The sequence below is a fragment of the Hyla sarda genome, chromosome 3, assembly GCF_029499605.1.
Source record: "Hyla sarda isolate aHylSar1 chromosome 3, aHylSar1.hap1, whole genome shotgun sequence".
Taxonomy (NCBI): Eukaryota; Metazoa; Chordata; class Amphibia; order Anura; family Hylidae; genus Hyla; species Hyla sarda.
Genome location: NC_079191.1, coordinates 55,760,359 through 55,784,835, shown reverse-complemented (window position 1 = coordinate 55,784,835; position 24,477 = coordinate 55,760,359).

Below are 24,477 nucleotides of genomic sequence, written 5' to 3'. Positions count from 1 at the left end.
GGTCCTAGAAAAAAAAACCACAAGTAACAGCATGCCCGGAAGAATTTTTTTGTAGAAGGACAGCTCCAGCTCCCACTGAGGAGGCATCAACCTCCAATAGGAAGGGTTTAGATGGGTCAGGTCTGGAGAGCACGGGAGCAGAAGAAAAGGCAGACTTGAGCCGTTTAAAGGCGTCTTCCGCTTGAGGAGGCCAAGACTTGGGATCGGCATTTTTTTGGGTTAAAGCCACGATAGGAGCCACAACGGTAGAAAAATGTGGAATAAATTGCCTGTAATAATTGGCGAACCCCAAAAAACGTTGGATGGCACGGAGTCCGGAGGGGCGTGGCCAATCTAAGACGGCAGAGAGTTTGTCTGGATCCATTTGTAGTCCCTGGCCAGAGACCAAGTATCCTAGGAAAGGAAGAGATTGGCATTCAAACAGACATTTCTCTATTTTGGCATAGAGTTGATTGTCACGAAGTCTCTGAAGAACCATACGGACATGCTGGCGGTGTTCTTCTAGATTGGCAGAAAAAATCAGGATATCGTCCAGATATACAACAACACAGGAGTATAGGAGATCACGAAAAATTTCATTAACAAAGTCTTGGAAGACGGCAGGGGCGTTGCACAGGCCAAAGGGCATGACCAGATACTCAAAGTGTCCATCTCTGGTGTTAAATGCCGTTTTCCATTCATCCCCCTCTCTGATGCGGATGAGATTATAAGCACCTCTTAAGTCCAGTTTGGTAAAGATGTGGGCACCTTGGAGGCGATCAAAGAGTTCAGAGATGAGGGGTAGGGGGTAGCGGTTCTTAACCGTGATTTTATTAAGCCCGCGGTAGTCAATGCAAGGACGTAGAGAGCCATCTTTTTTGGACACAAAGAAAAATCCGGCTCCGGCAGGAGAGGAGGATTTACGGATAAAGCCCTTTTTTAAATTTTCCTGGACGTATTCAGACATGGCAAGAGTCTCTGGGACGGACAGAGGATAGATTCTGCCCCGGGGTGGAGTAGTACCCGGGAGGAGGTCGATAGGACAATCATAAGGCCTGTGAGGAGGTAGAGTCTCAGCTTGTTTTTTGCAAAAAACATCCGCAAAGTCCATATAGGCCTTAGGGAGACCGGTTACAGGGGGAACCACAGGGTCACGGCAAGGAGTACTGGGAACCGGTTTTAGGCAGTCCTTGGAACAAGAGGGCCCCCAACTCTTAATCTCCCCAGTGGACCAATCCAGGGTTGGGGAATGAAGTTGAAGCCAGGGAAGTCCAAGGAGAATTTCAGAAGTGCAATTGGGGAGGACCAAAAGTTCAATCCTCTCGTGATGAGATCCGATGCACATTAGAAGGGGCTCCGTGCGGAAACGTATGGTGCAGTCCAATCTTTCATTGTTTACACAATTGATGTAGAGGGGTCTGGCGAGACTGGTCACCGGGATGTTGAACCTGTTGACGAGAGAGGCCAAAATAAAATTTCCTGCAGATCCGGAGTCCAAGAAGGCCACAGTAGAGAAGGAGAAGGCAGAGGCAGATATCCGCACAGGCACAGTAAGACGTGGAGAAGCAGAGTAGACATCAAGGACTGTCTCACCTTTGTGCGGAGTCAGCGTACGTCTTTCCAGGCGGGGAGGACGGATAGGACAATCCTTCAGGAAGTGTTCGGTACTAGCACAGTACAGGCAGAGATTCTCCATGCGGCGTCGTGTCCTCTCTTGAGGTGTCAGGCGAGACCGGTCGACCTGCATAGCCTCCACGGCGGGAGGCACAGGAACAGATTGCAGGGGACCAGAGGAGAGAGGAGCCGGGGAGAAGAAACGCCTCGTGCGAACAGAGTCCATATCCTGGCGGAGCTCCTGACGCCTTTCGGAAAAACGCATGTCAATGTGAGTGGCTAGGTGAATGAGTTCATGTAGATTAGCAGGGATTTCTCGTGCGGCCAGAACATCTTTAATGTTGCTGGATAGGCCTTTTTTAAAGGTCGCGCAGAGGGCCTCATTATTCCAGGATAATTCTGAAGCAAGAGTACGGAATTGTACGGCATACTCGCCAACGGAAGAATTACCCTGGACCAGGTTCAACAGGGCAGTCTCAGCAGAAGAGGCTCGGGCAGGTTCCTCAAAAACACTTCGAATTTCCGAGAAGAAGGAGTGTACAGAGGCAGTGACGGGGTCATTGCGGTCCCAGAGCGGTGTGGCCCAAGACAGGGCTTTTCCAGACAGAAGGCTGACTACGAAAGCCACCTTAGACCTTTCAGTGGGAAACTGGTCCGACATCATCTCCAAGTGCAATGAACATTGGGAAAGAAAGCCACGGCAAAACTTAGAGTCCCCATCAAATTTATCCGGCAAGGATAGTCGTAGTCCAGAAGCGGCCACTCGCTGCGGAGGAGGTGCAGGAGCTGGCGGAGGAGATGATTGCTGAAGCTGTGGTAGTAACTGCTGTAGCATAACGGTCAGTTGAGACAGCTGTTGGCCTTGTTGCGCTATCTGTTGTGACTGCTGGGCGACCACCGTGGTGAGGTCAGCGACAACTGGCAGAGGAACTTCAGCGGGATCCATGGCCGGATCTACTGTCACGATGCCGGCTGGCAGGTAGTGGATCCTCTGTGCCAGAGAGGGATTGGCGTGGACCGTGCTAGTGGATCGGTTCTAAGTCACTACTGGTTTTCACCAGAGCCCGCCGCAAAGCGGGATGGTCTTGCTGCGGCGGTAGTGACCAGGTCGTATCCACTAGCAACGGCTCAACCTCTCTGGCTGCTGAAGATAGGCGCGGTACAAGGGAGTAGACAGAAGCAAGGTCGGACGTAGCAGAAGGTCGGGGCAGGCAGCAAGGATCGTAGTCAGGGGCAACGGCAGGAGGTCTGGAACACAGGCTAGGAACACACAAGGAAACGCTTTCACTGGCACGATGGCAACAAGATCCGGCAAGGAAGTGCAGGGGAAGTGAGGTGATATAGGGAAGTGCACAGGTGATAACACTAATTGGAACCACTGCGCCAATCAGCGGCGCAGTGGCCCTTTAAATCGCAAAGACCCGGCGCGCGCGCGCCCTAGGGAGCGGGGCCGCGCGCGCCGGGACAGGACTGACGGAGAGCGAGTCAGGTACGGGAGCCGGGGTGCGCATCGCGAGCGGGCGCTACCCGCATCGCGAATCGCATCCCGGCTGGAGGCGGTATCGCAGCGCCCCGGGTCAGTGGATCTGACCGGAGCGCTGCAGTGAGGAGAGTGTAGCGAGCGCTCCGGGGAGGAGCGGGGACCCGGAGCGCTCGGCGTAACACCTGTATCCCAGTTACTAAATTATAGAGTTGCCATGTGGCTGAGGAATCTTTTTCCAAATGTCTAAGTCTGTAACTGGATATTGTAAGTTTAATATGTATATGGTTTAATATGTCACACTGCTATTCAGCATATACCCTATCCCTGTCTCCACCAGATAACCAGGAACAGTTGTTAGAATCTTCTAACAATCTTCATGTGGAGTTGTAAGAGGTTTTCACTCACAAGTGTCAACACTTAGAGGGTATTTCTTTAAAATTATTTTTCTTATGCTCTGAGAAGGAGAATCAATTAGTCACAAGTGGAGAACGAGCTGAGCAAGGACCCTTCTGCTTACAATAATCTCTTTGTGGGCTTCCAGCCAGAGTTAGTGCCATGTGGCAAAAAACTTCACAAATTTCTTCAGTGGTCACCCTGCAATAGGGTATCATGCTGCACAACTACAACTTCCAACATGCCCAGACAGGCTTTGTAACAGCTGAAGGCACCCTGGTTGGGAAACATATATGACAACAGTATAACATTGAAAACATGGCATTCATCCTTGACACACCCCAGTATATGAGTGATAATACATATCACATATACAGTATTTGGCAGTATGTAACGCAGTCAAGTATTATACAAAAGAATACAGAGGAATAACTCTGTATAAATAAATAATACAATACGAAAGGCACATATGAGGTGTAACAAAAAGATGCCAACAATAGTTATGGTGAGATGTGATAGTAAGGGATCCACAAAATGACTACAAAGCTCCCTGCTCCTGAGACAAGAAGTCTGAGCAGGACCTGCTGGCTCAGCCAATCACTGATAAATATGGAATAAAAAGAAGTAGAATCCAAAAGAACGCAAAATAACAGAGACATTTTGATGTCATCCAACACTGTCACCTTATACTTTGTAAAGAAATTTAAGATGGATTGAGATTGAATCTAGGGCATCAAGTTAGGTATGGTCCCATGTAGCGCTAACCTAGCGTATTTCATGCTGTGCAAAATGTGCTGTGCAGAGGAAAATACGCTCCATATTCTTCGATCCGCATACACGCAGGGCTATCGAGCTGGAGCCCTGTGCGTTCTCTGAGGTTTGGGGTTGGGGATGCGCACCGGTGTGACTGGCACACGGCCCCGGCCCCAAACCTTGCTGAACACACAGGGCTGGAGCCAAATAGCCCTGCGTGTATGCTGATCAGAGAATATGCAGCGTATTTCCCGCTGCACAGCACATTTTGCGCAGAGTGAAATACGCTGGGTTATCGTCAAATACCCTTACTGTGCAAAATAGATCGGAGGTCTATGCTATGGGAAATCAAGCAATTTTTAAATATGTTTTATGCTAGGTTTTCTATACCCTGCAGCTGGCTAAAGCAGGGTGGCTTGATGGTACCCGGCCTGGATACACCGCCAGGTTTCTGTTTTTAGCACAAACTGACTAGTAACTGCTGTAGGAGCTATGTGAAATGGGATCCTAATGCTGAGAACCCAGCAGTTATAATTACTGTGCATTAATGGCAATTACAGCTTCTTCTCTTTAACTTGTCACTTTGACTGAGAAACCCATTAACCCAGTTTCTCCTCTCTTTGTCACGTTGACTCCATAGACGAGTGAAGAAAATTACCCTTTTCTTTACTAAGTCTTGCTTAATGCATCGCATTCTTGCATTTCTGATCGCACACAGAGATCTGAAGCCTTAAAGGGAAACTACACCCAAAGTTTGTTTATAAAAGTACAGCTGATAATAGGATCTTCATCATTCACAAATACTGATGAAATCCTATAGAGGTGTCCTGAAAAGGAAAGAACATGACTAGGGTATTGTAAATTGCAGTGTATAAAGCCCCATCATCACAAACCCCAAAGGTTTAAACACCAACCCTTCTCCTTAAATAAGTGTAGTGTCCCTGTAACCGTGTTACAGATATATGTGAAATTGTTGTACCTGCATAAATCTGTTTATTGAGTAATCTATTACATCATAATAGCATACATTGAAGTATTAAAAGAGTGTAAGGGTTAAAAATGCGCATTTTGCTGTGAAAAGATGAGTGATGCCTTGGCCACGTGATGCTCCACACCTACTTTCTATGCAGAAACTTCTAGTAGGCTGTGGGAAGATTCCCTAGTCCAACCCTCTCTCCGCAAAGGGATGGACTCAAACAATGCAATCTCGCTCAGGCCAGCAAAATTTTAGAAAGTCTTCTATCTCTGCTCCTGCTGGGTAGACAAGTCAGTCAGTTTAGTCAATAAAAAGTTTATGTACCTAGTCTAGAGTTAGAAAAGTTGGTGTCTAGTCTAGAGTGTTTCTTCTATGTCCAGTCAGAGTCAGGCCTGAAATGACAGAACCCCTAGTTGAGTGTACCTTCTGGGATAATTTCAAGCCTCTTTAGTGTCCTGAACCCTGTTCAAGTTAGAGCCTGCTACAAGCAAATTCCCAGTCCTGTTCCAACTTAAAGTACCATCACGCCTTAGACAGGGGGCCATGTATCAACTTATTTAATTGTCTATCTATCATTCATTAGCTATATAGAGCAGGTTCCCCTCTTTGGTTGTAACTCACATGCATGAAGTGAGGGAATATTGTCACCCAGCCATCCACTCTTTTGTCCAAATCCCTCTCTGAAAGCAGCCCCCACCCTCCTGAGAGATATAAACCATGTGGTTTCTGCCCTGCACTGATGAGTCATGCTCCCTTTAGTGCTAAGAACTGGGAAGTGTGTGCAGCTTCAGCCAATCAGTCTCTGAACCTCTATCTGCTGCTCAGAGCAGGAGGGTGGGGGCTGACAGAGCAGAGCTGCAATGATTGCTGGGAGATGTAGGCAAGAGGAGAGAAGGATGGCAAAGAACATCAAGCAGCTAGGAGAAGACAACAGAGGCCACAGGCAGGCATATCAGGCAGAACATACAAAACTAGTGTAGTGTGATGGCTTTGGAGCCTATTTATATATATATATATATATATATATATATATATATATATATATATACTTCCCTTGAAGTATATGCAGAAGTTTCCTGCATACACCATGTGCATAGGATACTGTGCTGCAATAAGCCATGAATGAGAACTTCAAGTATTTGCACCACATTAAGCCAAACTGTGTAGGCCCACAGCAGTAGAGTTTGAACTGATTGGACTGTATCCTCTTGCAACTGCATTACCACTAGCATTCCGACTAAAATGTATAAAGAGTACTTTAGAGACTTTTAAGTCAGTATCTGTCAGTCAGTGACTGCTAGTGGGGTGATTCTTAAAGGGACAGTGACCAAATATTTACTAATTTGCTCAAAATGTGTGACATTTTACCCAGCGTTAAAAAGACTGTGTTATATCTGTAGTTGCACAGATGTTTCAGTAAAATTTTCAACATTATATCCTTCCTGCACTTCACATTTCAGGGACAACTTACCTGACAAAAGATTATTTTGGGCTCACAGGGGAACATCAGGTTAACATTTAAAACCACAACTAATTCCACTGGATGTAATCCACTATCCTTTCCAATATTATAAACAACTGTTCTAGTCAGAACTAGTTAGGAAAAGTATGTTCAGTGCTAAACTAGGGCTGATTAAAGGCTTTTTGTGCCGACATTGGAAGCAGTTGCACCTGCAGTGTGCACTGCCTCTCACTTAACTTTTATATGCCAGTGGATATTAGTTCAATTAAAACCGTGTATCTGCTAACATCCTACATGTTTCGCCACTAAGTGTGGCTTTCTCAAGGATGGCAACTACCATTCTGCTTACTACCATCCTTGAGAAAGCCACACTTAGTGGCGAAACATGTAGGATGTTAGCAGATACACGGTTTTAATTTGCATATAAAAGATAAGTGAGAGGCAGTGCACACTGCAGGTGCAACTGCCTCCAATGTCGGCACAAAAAGTCTTTAATCAGCACTAGTTTAGTACTGAACATCCTTTTCCTAACTATTTCTGACTAGAACAGTTGTTTACAATATTGTAAAAGGATTATGGATTACATCCAGTGGAATTAGTTGTGGTTTTAATATTCCTCCCTTAGTTAATTTATAAATGAATGAATAAAAGTTACGTTTTATATGAGTAGGGATTATGAGGATTCCAGTGCCTCATGGGCTCAATTGTTGTTTAGTGTAATTGTACCCTCCCCTCCTCTTGGGTCATTATTGAGTCATCAGGTTAACAACACCCCCCTGCCACATGATGTCTTCATTATTAACTATCTTTACAATGGACTCCTACTACCAGCTAGCCTGCACTGCAATCCTCCATGTGTGATGCATAAATACTCCTGTACGCTGTGTGATGTTGAAAAATGGCCACAGCAACCTCTTTATTAAATATTAAAGAATAAACTATACAATTTTAATAGTCTCAATAAGACATGTAACATCTTTAACATGGACATCATGAACATTACCAATGAAGATGCATACACTCATGCTTGTCTGAACTACATATATATCTGTGCATGGTGACTCAAACAATCCCTGAGGAAGAAGAATGCATTCTCCGAAATATGTTAGAAGCGTGATCCTGTAGTGATATAAAATACTGTATAAGTAGTGAGGTGAGATGTCAGGGGAGTTTCCTACAGCTCTATATGGACTATGGGGTGCAACAGCGAGTCACATCTGATTAAATACTGTCAGTATTTACTAATAGGCATCTTCTACATTGGAAATTGACTTAAAGGGGTACCCCCGTGGAAAACTTTTTTTTTTTTTTTAAATCAACTGGTGTCAGAAAGTTAAAAAGATTTGTAAATTGCTTCTATAAAAAAAATCTTAATCCTTCCAATACATTTTATGGGCTTTATACTACAGAGGAAATGCTTTTCTTTTTGGATTTCTCTGATGTCACGACCACAGTGCTCTCTGATGTAAAATTTTAGGAACGGTCCAGAGCAGCATATGTTTGTTATGGGGATTTTCTCCTGTTCTGGACAGTTTCAAAAATGGACAGCAGAGTTCAGCAGAGAGCACTGTGGTTGTGACATCAGAGAAATCCAAAAAGAAAGGCATTTCTTCTGTAGTATACAGCCCCTAGAAAGTACTGGAAGGATTAAGATTTTGTAATAGAAGTAATTAAAAAATCTGTTTAACTTTCTGGCACCAGTTGATTGAAAAAAAAAAAGTTTTCCACGGGAGTACCCCTTTAAACTTAAAAAAAACCAGATCCTCCATTAGTTCCATGTTATGGTCCACTAAAATGGGTATAAAACAGATGCAAAATGAGTGACAATGACCTTACAGAACTAAAAACAGAGCCACAGTGCCCCCTCTATATACAGATCTACATGTTAATGAAATGTGGTAGAGGGTGTGATGCAAAGGGCAGTTGGAATTACCCTAGGGGCAGATGGCATTAACCACTTGTATTCGTGACGCCAGGGCGTGGTTTATCCTCAAAACCACCCGAAGGTAACCCGCTGGATCCTGGGCTAGGCACGGGGGCAATAATGACTCCGACGCCAAGTTACGGACACTGGTAGCTTTACTGAGGTTAGACAGGTGGAAAAGTCTATACAGTTCAGCCAGGGCCCAAGGACATGACCAGTGACTCAAAGACCTTGAGAGCTTGCTGGGACTTGTAGTAGATGGGGTCAATTTTATGCAGGCCAAGTTGACTTTACAAATGATGACTGTGACTGACTTGACTGATGACTGACAATACTGAGACTGTGGCTTAATTGTAGCTGCTTGTGGCTGCAGACTGGACTTGAGGCCTCCTTTGACTGGACACACACCTAGACTCGACTGCACTGGACCTCAGCAGGAAGCAAGAGAGCAAGGAAAGAGAGAGAGCTAGCTCCTCCTAGGGCTTATATTGGGGAGACTAGCAGGGAGCGCATAGGTCACCCTTAAGTCACCTGGTCACTGATACCTCCTGTGTAACAATCACATGACAAGTCACATAACAACCTTCTTAAAGTTATAACACATTTTATAATACAACAATTGGTGAAACATATGTACATGGGAGAACAAGTACAAGGGAGACCAGGGGACAATGTAGGAGGCTGCCTTACAGGGCAGCAAGGGTACGGGGTAACACCTCCCGTACTGGGCCACCACAGAAACAATGATAGTCATCCCTGTAAAATACAAGAACATCAAGGAGTAATGTGACCATGCAGTTGTAAGGATTAACATGGTCTGAAATAAGAAGGATATAGGATGTTCTCTGAGAGTTCTGTGGTCTGTATAGAAGCCCTCAGACGGGGAAGTCTCACCCAATGCAAACCGCATGTGGCATTTAATGTATTCAGTCACACCTGCTGACAATTACTAAAGACTTCTAGTTGGGTATACACCCCTGGTGCCGGATGTACTGTGGTATTGCCGCAGCTGTCAGCAATTGTAAATTACTCATTCCATGCAGATTTTACACTTATACAATGTATTTTGGAAAATGTTACAAATCTACATTATTGCCTATTCAGAGCTATTTATAAATATCTATATATATATATATATATATATATATATATATATATATATATATATATATATATATATATTTCAAGTATCACACCAATCAGCTCACCCACTTGCCTCTCATGCGACTCAGACAGGACCGGACTTGGATACCATAGGAAAATTTCCACAACAGAAAAAGATGTGCAGCGCAATACAATACAATACATACTCGATACAATGCGGCTTTTTTTTTTTTTTTTAAAGATCAGAAAAACATGATGCGTTTTGGCCACGGTTTGCGGCTTTAGTCACCTGTGCACCATCCATGTTTGCTTGATCGCAAAAAAAAAAGACGTATTGCATCGAGATTGCTCTGGACATTAAATATATGTATAACCAACATATGTAGCACCATCCAGATAGTGTGTAGTGGGTGCCAGCATCCAGGACCAAGTAAATGTCCAACAAAAGGGCGCAGCACTGGATATGATGGAATATATATATATATATACACTTTTTTTTTTTTTTTTTACTGGAGTGCTGCACCCTTTTGTTGGACAATATATATATATATATATATATATATATATATATATATATATATATATATATATATTTGGTAATAGTCAGCAATTGATAATTCAAAGATTCTGTTAATCCGACATTCTTTTCTTCATAAAACGTGCAATGTATTGCGTATAATCACAATATAATGGGGATGCTGATCATAAGTCCAGAGATATTGTATGCAACAAATAGTAGAAAACAGAAGATTGCACTCACCCATCGGAGGTAAAAAGATATCTTTATTCGATGCTTGTTAAAACATGTGGAGGTGGGGGGTAGAGAGATGCGGTCAGCGTTAGCTGACCGCATCTCTCTACCCCCACCTCCACATGTTTTAACAAGCATCGAATAAAGATATCTTTTTACCTCTGATGGGTGAGTGCAATCTTCTGTTTTCTACTATTTGTTGCATATTGTGTATAGATTCCCAGGGAGGGAGGGTCAACTACAAAGTATTTCTTTGCAGATCGGCAGCCAAAGATACTGCAGCATTGCCCCCTTTATTTGGTAATAATAAACCTCATATTGCCTCCACTTAGTTATTATACCCCCCTATTACCCCTTACTTAGTAATAATGACCCGCCTAGTGACTTACCTATTGTTATGTCCCCATTATTGCTCTTTGTAGTAATGCCCCCTTCATTGCAACTCTGCTTAGTAATAGAGCACCCCCCCCCTCCCTTAGTGTTCCCTACAGATGTGCTATAGCCAAATAAAAAAACTAAAACCTAATACTCATCTGGCCCCATTCCCATGATGCCACTCAATGCCTCTTCAGGCTTGTAGCCTGTGAGACACTGCTTGGGATCCCATGAAGCTGATGACCTACACAGGAATCCCATCCCAGTGTCTCTGCCTGCAGCTTCTGAAAGTGAATGGCAGAGCAGGGAGCTAAGGTTGTGTTCACACGTTGGTATTTCCATGTGGAATTTCGCATCGGAATTCAATGGGATTCTGCTGCGCTGTGCACACAGCGGAATTTCTGCACCAGAAGTTTCTGGCAAGAAAACTCTGATTTCAATGTCCGCAGAAAGAATTAACGAATGAACCTGTCCATTCTTTCTGCAGACTTCGCATGGAATGCATAGACATCTATGAGACATGGCATTCCTGTGCGTTCCTAGCGCTGGCAAGTTATGCCTGTGTCCGCAGTCTGCGGAATGTCCGCACGGAGAATTTTCATGCGGACATTCCGAGGTGTGAACATAGCCTAACAGTGCTCTGCTTTGCTCTTGTATCTAAGTGCCGGCAGATGCAGTCAAATGAGGTAGTTGCCTGGAGATCTGGGTCACCAGGCACAAAATCCACCTACAGGGGGCGACTATCTACAAGAGAAACTATCTATAGGGGCAGCTTTGTACAGGGGGACTTGTCTAGAGGGGACAACTATCCTCGGGAGCGAGGAGGGGTGACTTACCTACTCTTTCTCAACCCTACTTATTACTGTGTTAGACACCAAGAGGTGCATTATTACTGTTTGGGGCACTATAGGTGCTTAAAAAGTGTGGAACCTTAAAGGGGTATTCCGGCCAAATACATATTATACATAAATATTATACATAAAATGTTCGATCACATTTAACCCGCCGCTGGGACCCGCCGATCTCAGAGCAGCACCCGCATTGAATGTAGGGGGCATGGCGTGATATCACATCTGCAGTCCCGGAAACAAAGAGTTTCCGAGACTGGAGACGTTGCCCCGGTCGCTTAACGGACACCGCAGGGATCCCAGCACTGGATATAACTGCACTGTAATCATTGATATGGTCTGTAGTGGTAATAATAGCGGTTGCTTTCAGTCTGTCATCTAAGAATTGAATTTCCTCCTAAACTCAGGTTACAGGCTGACAACATTATTGCTGTTAAAGAGTTATTCCCACAATTTAAAGGGGAACTCCGCTCCTTAACATTTAGGGGATAAGATGTCTGATCGGGTTGGGGGTCCTTTGGATAGTGGAAAAGATGTTTAGGGGCAGAGTACCCCTTTAAAGTTATCCTCTATCCACAGGATGGGAGATAACAAGGTGATTGGTGGGGGTCTGACTGCCGGGCCCCGCTTCAATCACTAGAATGGAGGTGAAATGTCTCTTAAAACTATGGACCCGCATTCCATTCATTGTCTATGTACTGCTTCATAAACAATGAATGGAGTGTTGGCCGCACATATGTGGTATGTTATGAAAGAATATTGAATAGGTGAAAAAGAAGGCTGGATGTGCTAGGGCCCCTGGACTTGGCCCCTGGAGCGGGTCAGCTGCTGCTGCACAACCCTAGCAGTGGCTTGTCTTCCCAGAGAACAAAAGGATTGGATTTGTGGTCAGGAGACCACCATACACATTGGATCCTACCAATATCTGCCAGCTTAAAGGGGTACTCCACCCCTAGACATCTTATCCCTTATCCAAAGGATAGGGGATAAGATGTCTGATCGCGGGGGTCCCGCCGCTGGGGACCCCGCAATATAGCATGCAGCACCCACCTGTTTCTTGTCCGGAAGCGCTGGAGGGTCTGGGTCGCGACCACGGGAATGGAAGTCCGTGACGTCATGAATCCGCCCCCGTGTGACGTCACGCCCCGTCCCCTCAATGCAAGTCTATGGGAGGGGGCGTGTCACGCCCCCTCCCATAGACTTGCATTGAGGGGACGGGGCGTGATGTCACACGGCGTGATGTCACACGGAGGCGGTGTCATGACGTCACGGACTTCCGTTCCCATGGTCGCGACCAAGACCCTCCAGCACTTCCGGACAAGAAACAGGTGGGTGCCGCATGCTATATTGTGGGGGTCCCCAGCGGCAGGACCCCCGCGATCAGACATCTAGATGTCTAGGGGTAGAGTACCCCTTTAAGTCCTGGTACAATTGCATGTCATAAAATGGGCACCCTAAACCTTTATATATTGTAGCCATAAGATGCTTGTTCATTATTACATTGTGAACCTCATTGCTATAATTCTCATGAAAAAAACAGACAAAGAATTGTAGAAAAATATCTAAAAAAAAAGAAAAAGAAAAAAAAGGTAAAGCTAAATAAGATTATACTGTATATTGAATTGAAAGTGAATATCTGAAAAGTATGCATGATGAGAAAATAATATAGCAGGGTATTTCCCCCCTTGATATCTCCTTCCTCGGAATGAAAACCTCAGTGTGAAGTCCCATAAGTAATGCAGCGCGGCAGTGATGCTGATTTAGCTCTCAAGGAGAATTCCTGTTCTTCAGCACAATGAATACAAAATTTATAACTCCTGAATGAAGAAACACACACATTGGAAATAGTCGTGTGTAAATCTTCCAGATAAGTCTTCTATGGGCAAGGTTATTTTCCTAACCTTGGAATGAACTACAGTACAGCTTCCTTGCAGACTTACTTAGTATTTTGCCATTTTATGTCCTAGGCTAGGAATATAAAATTGTCCATTCATACCCAAGTCCATGGCCGACTCCCAGTGCTGTTTAAAATAATATTCGCTCAAGTAAAAAAAAAAAAAAAAATTAAGAAAAAAAAGAAAAACTATTTCAAATTCCATACAATTCAAGTTTATTTATGGTAAAGCCTTGGGGCACGGCCAAGATTTATATACAATATCTTGAATCAGGGCTGAATCACCAGTTACAATCTGAGATCATTTCGGTACACCTATAAATCAGATTGGATGATTGCAGATGTAGAAGAGCTGTATTTGTGTCCTATGACACATTTTCTTTTCGTATTTGTATTACCTGTGATTTTCCATTGGACTGTAAGGCTATGTTCGCACACCATCTCTTGTGCCTTATTTTGAAGCTCAAAATGGCTACTTCGGTACATTTTGGGTGCCGGCTGCAGGGGTCATGGCGTCACGGCCATGCCACTCGTGACATCACACCACGCCCACTCGATGCAAGTCTATCAGAGGGGGCGTGGTGGCTGCTAGTAGACTCCAATAGACTTGTGTAGAAGTAGAAAGACAAAAAACACAACTGGGAGGCAGCGCCTCGTGTATTACCCTCAGAAGGAGGGGAATCCTACAAAGTGCAGAGGATGTAACACCCAGGTAGTTAGTCTAGGTGGCCACTCACCTTATGACAAGGAAAATATGCATATCACCCCTTCCAAGGGGTACAAGATAGTGGGATGAGCTGCTACGCCTGATGGTCACAGGAAGGGGGCAACCCGACCTGTGATAATATGAACAAACGAAAGAAGAAAAAGATCAAGGTATCCCGGCGCTGCTTCATCCAAAATACTTCAAAGATGCAAAGTGGTATAATAACCAAAGAACTTTAATGGTACATCAGGATACAAGATTATGACGCGTTTCGGGGCTAGCTTTCCCCTTCCTCAGATAATCTCCTTTCTCACTATCTGAGGAAGGGGAAAGCTAACCCCAAACGCATCATAATCTTGTATCCTGATGTACCAATAAAGTTCTTTGGTTATTATACCATTTTGCATCTTTGGATTATTTTGGATGAAGCCATGCCTGGATCCTTTGGTCTTTTTCTTTTTTCATTTGTTCACAATCCCGTAGACTGGCATTGAGGGAGAGTGATGTGACATCACAAGGGGCATGGTTATGATATCACAACCCCTGCAGCCCGCACCCAGCGTTTGGAACATAATGTTCTGAATGCTGGGGCAGTGGAATACCCCTTTAAGGCTTAAAAATGGCTGAATTTTTCAGCTGTGTTTTTATTTGTTTACCTTTTGTTATTTACTTTCTTATTTTTTTGACCTGTTTTTTACCTGGTTTGAGGACATGTTTTCTGCTGTATTTGTAGATATTTTATGGTCAACAGCAACAGCTATATCCCATGATATGGCTATTTTAATTAAAGGGGTACTCCGCTGCTCAGCGTTTGGAACAAAATTTTCTGAATGCTTAGAGCCGGCACCGGGAGCTCGTGATGTCATAGCCCCGCCCCCTCATGCAGTCACGCCCCGCCCTCTTAATGCAAGTCTATGGGAGGGGGCATGACAGCCATCACGCCCCCTCCCTTAGACTTGCATTAAGGGGTAGGGTTATGACGTTACGAGGTCCCAGCGTCGGCTCTAAGCATTCAGAACATTTTGTTCCAAACGCTGAGCAATGGAGTACCCCTTTAAATTGATTTTTTTAAATCAACTGGTGCCAGAAAGTTAAACAGATTTGTAAATTACTTCTATTAAAAAATCTTAATCCTTCCAGTACTTTTTAGGGGCTGTATACTACAGAGGAAATGCTTTAATTTTTAGCTTTCTCTGATGTCATGACCACAGTGCTCTCTGCTGACCTCTGCTGTCCATTTTAGGAACTGTCCAGAGCAGGAGAAAATCCCCATAGCAAATATATGCTGCTCTTGACAGTTCATAAAATGGACAGCAGAGGTCAGCTGTTTTAATAGAAGTAATTTACAAATCTGTTTAACTTTCTGGCACCAGTTGATTTAAAAAAAAAAAGTTTTCCACGGGAGTACTCCTTTAACCCCTTCACAACCACGGACGTAAATGTACGTCCTGGTTTGGCTGGACTTCCCGCACCAGGACGTACATTTACGTCCTGTGTATGACCGCGATTGCACGGATGTCCGCCATTAACCCCTCAGATGCCGTGATCAATACAGATCACGGCATCTGCGGCATTGCGGTACTTTGATTGGATGATCGGATCGCCCACAGCGCTGCCGCAGGGATCCGATCGTCCTGCATTACAGCCAGAGGTCCCCTTACCGTGCTCTGGCCGTCTCCCGGGGTCTTCTGCTCTGGTCTGTGATCGAGCAGACCAGAGCAGCAGATGACCGATAATACTGAGCAGTGCTGTGTCCTATGCATAGCACTGCATAGTATTAGCAATCAAAGGATTTCTATAGATAGTCCCCTATGGGGACATAAAAAGTGTAAAAAAAAAAAGTTGAAAAATGTAAAAATAAAAAGTAAAAAAAAAAGTGAAAAATCCCCTCCCCAATAAAAATGAAAATTGTCAGTTTTTCCCATTTTACCCCTAAAAAGCATACATTTTTTTTTTTATAAACATATTTGGTATCGCCGCATGCATAAATGTCCAAACTATCAAAATATAATGTTAATGATCTCGTACGGTGAATGGCGTAAACGTAAATTTTTTTTTTTTAAAGTCCAAAAATGCAGCTTTTTTGTCACATTTTATTTAAAAATAAAATAATAAAAAATTATCTAAAAGTTTTATATATGCAAATGTGGTATTTAAAAAAAGTACAGATGACGGCGCAAAAAATGAGCCCTCATACCGCCCTATATACGGAAAAATGAAAAAGTTATAGGTGGTCAAAATAGGGCAATTTTAGAAGACTGATTGTGTACAAAAAGTTTTAAATTTTTTTTAAGAGGTACAAAAGTATAAAAGTATCTAGCCATGGGTATCATTTTAATCATATTGACCCACACAATAAAGAACACATGTCATTTTTACCGTAAAGTGTACAGTGTGAAAACAAAACCCTCCAAAATGTGCACAATTTTGGTTTTCATTTAAATTTCCTCCCTAAAAATTTTTTGGGGGGGTTCGCCGTACATTTTATGGTAAAATGAGAGGTTTCTTTACAAAGTAAAATTGGTCATGCAAAAAACAAGCCCTTATATGGGTCTGTAGATGGAAATATAAAAGAGTTATGGATTTTAGAAGGCGAGGAGGAAAAAACAAAAACGCAAAAATAAAATTGGCCTGGTCCTTAAGGTTAAAATGGGCTTGGTCATTAAGGGGTTAAGGCACCAAAAATGAGACAAAAATTTTGCAAAAAAAATAAATAAATGTCTTTTGGCTGTAAACTGCCGGGAAAAAGGACTGTGCACCTAATTTTATAGCCGTAAAATCTACAGCTGGACCAGGGGGAATTGCTTTATGTCGTATATCTGGATTTGATACGGTGCCACATAAAAGGTTGGTGCATAAAATGATAAGGATTGGGCTGGGGGAGAATCTGTGTAAGTGGGTAAGTAACTGGCTCAGTGATAGGAAACAGAGGGTGGTTATTAATGGTACTTATTCTGATTGGGTGACTGTTACTAGTGGGGTACCACAGGGGTCTGTCTTGGGTCCTGTTCTATTTAATATATTCATTAATGACAAATAAAAGTGGTTGAATAGTAAAGTAAAGTTGCAATTTTTGCAGCTGATACAAAATTCTGTAAAGTGGTAAACACTATAGAGGACAGTGCACTGTTACAAATGGATCTGGATAGGTTGGAGGTTTGGGCTGGCAAGTGGCAGATGAGGTTTAAGGCTGGGTCCACACTACGTTTTGTCCCATACGGGAGCGCATACGGCAGGGGGGAGCTAAAAGCTCGCGCTCCCGTATGTTACCGTATGCGCTCCCGTATGTCATTCATTTCAATGAGCCGACCGGAGTGAAACGTTCGGTCCGGTCGTCTCATTTTTGCGCCGTATGCGCTTTTACAACCGGACCTAAAACTGTGGTCAACCACGGTTTTAGGTCCGGTTGTAAAAGCGCATACGGCGCAAAAATGAGCCGACCGGACCGAACGTTTCACTCCGGTCTGCTCATTGAAATGAATGACATACGGGAGCGCATACGGTAACATACGGGAGCGCGAGCTTTTAGCTCCCCCCTGCCGTATGCGCTCCCGTATGGGACAAAACGTAGTGTGAACCCAGCCTAACACTGATAAATGTAAGGTAATGCACATGAGGAAGAAAAATGTATGTATTGACTGGGAGCACACTTGGGACGGCTGATGTGGAAAAGGACTTGGGAGTCTTAGTTAACAGTAAATTTAGCTGTAGTGACCAGTGTCGGGCAGCTGCGGCCAAGGCAAATAAAATCATGGGGTCATCAATAGGGCATAGATGCCCACGATAAGGAAATACTTCTACCGATGTACAAATCACTAGTCAGACCACTAGAATACTGTGTACAGTACTGGGCACCAGTGTACAATAAAGATATAGTGGAGATGGAGAGGGTTCAAAGATGGGCAGGTAAGCCTCCCAAGACTGGGTAAAAGTAATGACTTTATTGATTCATATTAAAATCCAAAATAGAAAATGAAAATAGCTAAAAGCACAAACAAAACGCACCAACGTGTTTCAACTTGTATACAAGTCTTAATCATGGTCGATGATTAAAGGGGTACTCCGCCCCTAGACATCTTATCCCCTATCCAAAGGATAGGGGATAAGATGTCAGATCGCCGCGGTCCCGCTGCTGGGACAGAACGTTGATCCAGGGATTTATTCTGATGCCATATTTGGAATCGGGAAGGAATTTTTACCTCTAGTATGAGGGTCTTTTGACTTCCTCTGGTTAAACTCAGTAGGGACTCATTAGGGTTATAGGTTGAACTTGATGGACTCTGGTCTTTTTTCAACATTATGAACAACATTACTATGCTAAAATGAATACACATGTGAATAAAGGACCATTCAATAGAACAGTAAAAACATACTGTTAGACCTTGCGCTCCGGCCACTTCCCCTGGCCGTGAGCACACTGTCCCCCTCTCCCCTGCTGCCGGCGGGGCTGGGATTCGCATCGCGGGACGCGCCTGCATGCGAATCCCAGCCCGTCACTTTCCACGCTCCTCTGCTGCTTCTTCCTCTGCCTCTAAGCTCCGGTGGACGCGTCCCCATCTCCTAGTGTGTGCGCGCCATAGCTCTGAAATTTAAAGGGCTAGTACGCCTGACATTATTCTATAAGTCCCTGCACCTCCCACACTTCCCTGTTGGATCTTCAGTGCCATTTTCCTGAGATTAAGCATTCCATACTGTCTGTTTTCCTTGCCCATTTCTGACCCTTCTGCTACGTTATTTGACTACGCAACTTTGCCGCCTGCCTTGACCTTCTTCTAAGTCCAACTACGCCTCTGCCTCATCCTACTGTACTTCGCCTCGTCCAGCTACGTGTGTGGTCGAGTCCGCCGCCTTGCGGCGGGCTCTTGTGAAGACAAGCGGCACCTCAGATTCCTCTCCCCGATACGGCCCATGTCATCTACCACTCAGGTCAGTGGATCCACATCCAGCATCGTTACCAATACGACCATTTTGCTGATACAAAAATGTCCCAAAATCTAAGTCTGTTGAGTTATTTCAAAAGGTACTTTATATAGTACCTTTAAATATAAAGTACCTTTGAAGAGGTATTTTATATGAGTTTAAATAATTAAATGGAAGCCTTTAGCAATAAAATAATGGCCCATATTCACTTACACTGGTGTCACCATCCTAAGTAAAGAAGACAAAGTCATAACATCAAACCTGTATCTGCTATGAGACATTTTCAGGCTTTCCTCTGAATAAATTTGACTAAAACAATGTCACCTTGGAGACCACATCCACTTTTCTCGACACTTTGGGGAATGTTGAGAAAAGCTGTAGATTTGTGCTCCAATTTGTTGATGTGCTAATTTTTAAGTTACTTCTCAGGTTATTCCAAGAACGGCTTAGTAAATCCAACAGATGAGGTAATGTGAGGTAAAGGTCATATCCAGCATGAGACTGGAGAAAGCATACTTTATTTACTAAAGTCTCTACATTTAAGTTTGCATTTCCCCCGATTAGTTGGGAATCCCATAGTTGGAATTTTCATTTTATCAGTCACTAATTTTATTTGCAATAAATGCATGAAATGGAAATACTCCTTTGAATATTGTAGCTATTATTATTATTATTTTTTTATATAAAGTTCTCTGGTTTAATGGCAGCTTTAATGGCGACAAAGAGCCTCTCTCTGGAAGACCCAGCATGTCAGCACTTTACATAGACAGCCAATTGAGGGGCAAAGGTTTAAAAGTAATATCAGGAAGTATTACTGTACTGAGAGAGTAGTGGATTCATGGAATAGCCTTCCTGCTGAAGTGGTCGCTGCAAATACAGTGAAGGAGTTTAAACATGCATGGGATAGGCATAAGGCTATCCTTCATATAAGATAGGGACAGGGACTATTGATAGGATTCAGATTATTGGGCAGACTAGATGGGCCAAATGGTTTTTATCTGCCGACACATTCTATGTTTCTATGATAATACTTGGCAATGTGTAATTCTTCGTTTGCCCTGTGGTGGTACTGCAGGGAAAATTAACCCTTGTTGCTAGGTTGTGACAGTTACCTTCTGACCACTGGGGGTTTCAGCGGCAGGAAAAACTGCGATCAACTTATTATGAAGGACCCCTGTAACAAAAACAGCACTGTATAAGTCAGACAAAAATTTCGCAATTTCTGATCTTCTAGTTTTGACCTTTATAGTCTACGTTGTAAAGTTGACATGGTGTTGTGCCTGTTTTTCCGGTCTTTATAGACTTCTTTAGTCATAGTCAATCATTCATAGCCTTTGCTGATTGGTATCTGTCAGGTTAATGGGGTAATGTGCTTAAATGAGACTCAAGACTTCACTTTTATTTCACTTTTAAATTCATTTTTAACCGACCTCAGAGGACAAAGTCACATTTTCAGGCCTATGTCAGCACCTAATCTCCCTTTTGCTATGTCTATAGGGATCAGGTCATGGATGAATGATGCATTTCTCACTAATACAGACAACAATGACAGTTGGACCAGTCAATGACAGGGGTAAAAGGTGAAAGACAAAAATTTAAGAGCCTTAAACTACCTGTCTTACTAAAGTCTTTGTTATTTCACATATGACCTGTTGCAACATTTACCCTACAGAAGTGTTCTTCACAGTGTTCTTTCTTTTATTTTTTTGTTTTGCTTTGTTTTATGGGGGGAGGGGAGGAGAAGGGCATGTTGGAATATTGTATTTTGGGCTGTATTTTAGGAACAGTAAACCTGAGAAAAGTCTAATTCTAATACAATTTTTGTCACCAAATAGTTAACAAATATTCGTTTGTATACTGTACCTGACTCTATTAGACTTATCCCCTGATGAACTCATAGCAGTATGGGAGAAACCTGCTAGGACTAGAGTAGGTTTTACTAACTTGAAGCTCCAAGTCACTCTTATCAGGACAGTCATTATGTTAGAGGTTGCTATAGGTGCAGTATAGACATGTTGGACTCACTGTCACCCTGTCTGTGCTGTGAAGTAAGGCACTACTATGTCAGGTTACGGGATTGACGATGGCACTGACTCTCGCTTATTTCCTCCTGCCTCATTGTGACATATCCATGAAATTTTATAAACACTCTTTTCTCTGATTTCTGGTCATGGCTGCTAGGGCCTGTATACCTCTCCTCTTGAAACGTAGTTGTGCTCCATCCCTATCACTCTGGGTTTCCAAGGTAAATGACCTTATGCAAATGGAAGACCTAACTTCATCTCTGGCCAGTTAGCCTGACGGGTTTGCCCGTACATGCGCTCATTGGATGCAATTTCAGGATACCTCTGTGTGTGCAGATCTCCTGTGTTCCCAGTCCCCTCTGTGAGTGGAAACACTTCTTCGATGATTATGCAGTAAAGCTCTGGGGCTCTAAACTTTGCCTGGCCCCCCCACTTTGTGGGGGTTTCCACCCCTTTTCCTCTTTTTTCTCATCTCCCTCTTCCCTTCACCTCCCTTCTCTGCCCCCACCCATTCCCCTGTCCTGTCTCTCCCTTCTGATTTCCCCGCCTTTTTGTTTTGTGTGACCTTCCTGTGTTTTCCCCTTCTGTCTTCTATTTCCCTTGCATTGTTGTTGTGTATTCTTACTGTTTTTACTTATTTGGAAAACACCCTGGGGGGAAACGGCCTGGGAATTTGGTGCATTTTTGGTGACATTTGAAGGTAGTGCTACATCACTGTACATTGATTTAAATTTAAGCTTCCATTTCCATGTTTTGCATCTTCTTTCTGGGTTTATTTTTCTATGTTACATGTCATATTTGCCTATTTGTATTGTATTGTACTTCCTGTGCTGTATTGGTATTTTATTTGTATGTTGAGGAAGCGGGGCACAGATGTTGGCTCCATTCGAGGTTTTCACATGGAAAAAAAAGGCATTACTGGGAAATTATCTGAACAGATCAAGAAGTCTCATCTTAGTTCTAGGCCTAGTGGCCAGAGTGCAAACTACAAGATTTCAGGATTATTATAAAATATATATAGTAAAATAAGAAAATGAGAAAAAAACAAAACAAAAAACTCTTAAATATGGTTAACAAACAAATCATGATACAATGCGCTTTAACATTGAGGCTGAGGGTCTATTCTATCATTTTCACCCAAAAATTACTTTCCCCTAAAATCTATTGTGGTGACCCAGTACAGGAGTTGCACCCCTGTACCATTGCTGCCCTGTCAGGTTGACAACTCTATTTCAGTGACCTCTGGGCCCCCCCTTAATCTATGTTCCCTAAATAGTTAATAAGCACCTATGTTATCTAATGTAATGTGTATATATTGTTCTGTGCTTTTAAATACAGTTGTCATGTGTTGTAACCAAGGAAGGTACCAGTGACCTATAGAGTGACCTATGGGACCCCCCACGGGGTCTTCCACATATAAACCCTGTGAGGAGCTAGTTCAGTCTCTTTAGTTCCTGCTTAGCTGAGATACAGAGTAGTGAAGTCCAGAGAGAGTGTCTGGTGTCCTGAGAAGGCCAAAAGCTTACCACACAGCCACGCATCCACAAGTCCACTACCCCACAGGTGAACGTCAAAACCCGATAAGCTACATCCGGGGAGAAGTCTGTCAAGTCAGTTTAGTCATGTCAGTCAAGATCAGTCTGTACCAAGTCAGCGTGGGCCTGCAGCAAATTGTCCAAATCCTCTATAAGTCCCAGTGAGACCTAGAGTCTCTGAAGTCACTGGTCACCTCCTTAGGCCTAACTGAGCTGTATAGACTATTACACCTGTCTACCTCAGTAAAGCTGCCTTTGTTCCGTATCTTGGCATCAGAGTCATTTTTGCCCCCATGCCTAGCCCAGGATCCAGTGGTATACCTTCGGGTGGTGAAGAGTTTAAACCACGCCCTGGCGTCACGAACACAAAGGGTTAATGCCATCTGCCCCTAGGGTAATAACATCTGCCCTCTTCACACCCTCACTACACTATCCTGTAAATAGATTATTCCAGTTAATATTCTCTCTGCTTATCTTGCAAACATCCTATATCTTTGTTTTCTTTGCAGTTTTCCAATGTGTTGCCTTTGACATAAGGGCATTTTATTTCAGGTACCCTGTTTATTGCTGTGTCAGTGACATGTAACATTATGCTTTCAAAGGACATCAAAGTTCCTCAATCCCTGGCTTATGTTGTGAAAATTCCACTGCTGATACATGACATTTCTTCAATGGAAAGAGCCTAAGTTGTGTTTGCCCATCAGCTGGAATGTTCCTCATGCCCTTATCCGTATGACTGATGTTTTCCCATTTTTATCCGGCTTTCCCATTATCTGCCTGTGTGTACTTTCCATTTGTCTTGGTGATTATTTTAGCAACAAAAGAACTGTTATTAGGGAGGAGAGGAGTGGTGGGGGAGGGGGAGTCATAAAACATTATCAATATTTAACTAGTATTTTTGTAAAACAAACTTGGTGCCTTTAAAAGGGTAAACTTCCCATTATCGCCAGACGAGAAGGGGAGTGGAAGAATAAAAGAGAATAATCAATTATGTAACAATGGAATAGTTTAACTGGGGACAAACTTCCTGCATTGGATCAACAATGTATTAAAGGTCTCTCCAGCTAGAATAGCTGTATATGTAAATGTTTGAAGGAGATGAAAAATCAAATTAATTCATTCTGGTGCAAAAAAATTTTTTTATCGTCTACCAATGTCAAGTGGTACAATTGTCTATGTCACTTTCTATATTAAAATGTTTTTGTTTTTGCACTGGCAACTATATTTTGACATATGCTGTGTTGTAAAGGTCACTTTTTACCCTAGCGAGGTCCAATTGTGGCTGGTTTCTGAAGACAGACACTGGATGCCAAAGGGTGCTGAGGTCTGTTGAAGAGTACCGAGGATTTTTAAAGGGATTTGGGGGTCTGCAATTTTCAGATTAAGCATGTTGAATTCTGTTGTGTACTGTAGAATGGTACTGAAGACTGTGGAAGTCTGTAATAAAATCATGTTTTTCTTAAAAGCTCAAGTGTCATACAGACAGAGCAGTGCTGCAGCATGCATGCCTTCTCCCTCCCCCACCCCTCCCTGCCCTGCATTATTGATGAACAGGGTGAGGTTTCAAGGGCTGAGCCTTGTACATCAATCATGCAAGGCAGGGAGGGGTGGTGGAGGGAAAAGACTCTTGAAGAAAAACATAATTTCATAACTTTGCATACAACCATCAGCTAACAAATACAGGTATCATTGGTTATATCTGCCTATAAGCTGTCTGCCCATGTGTGCAGCCCTGA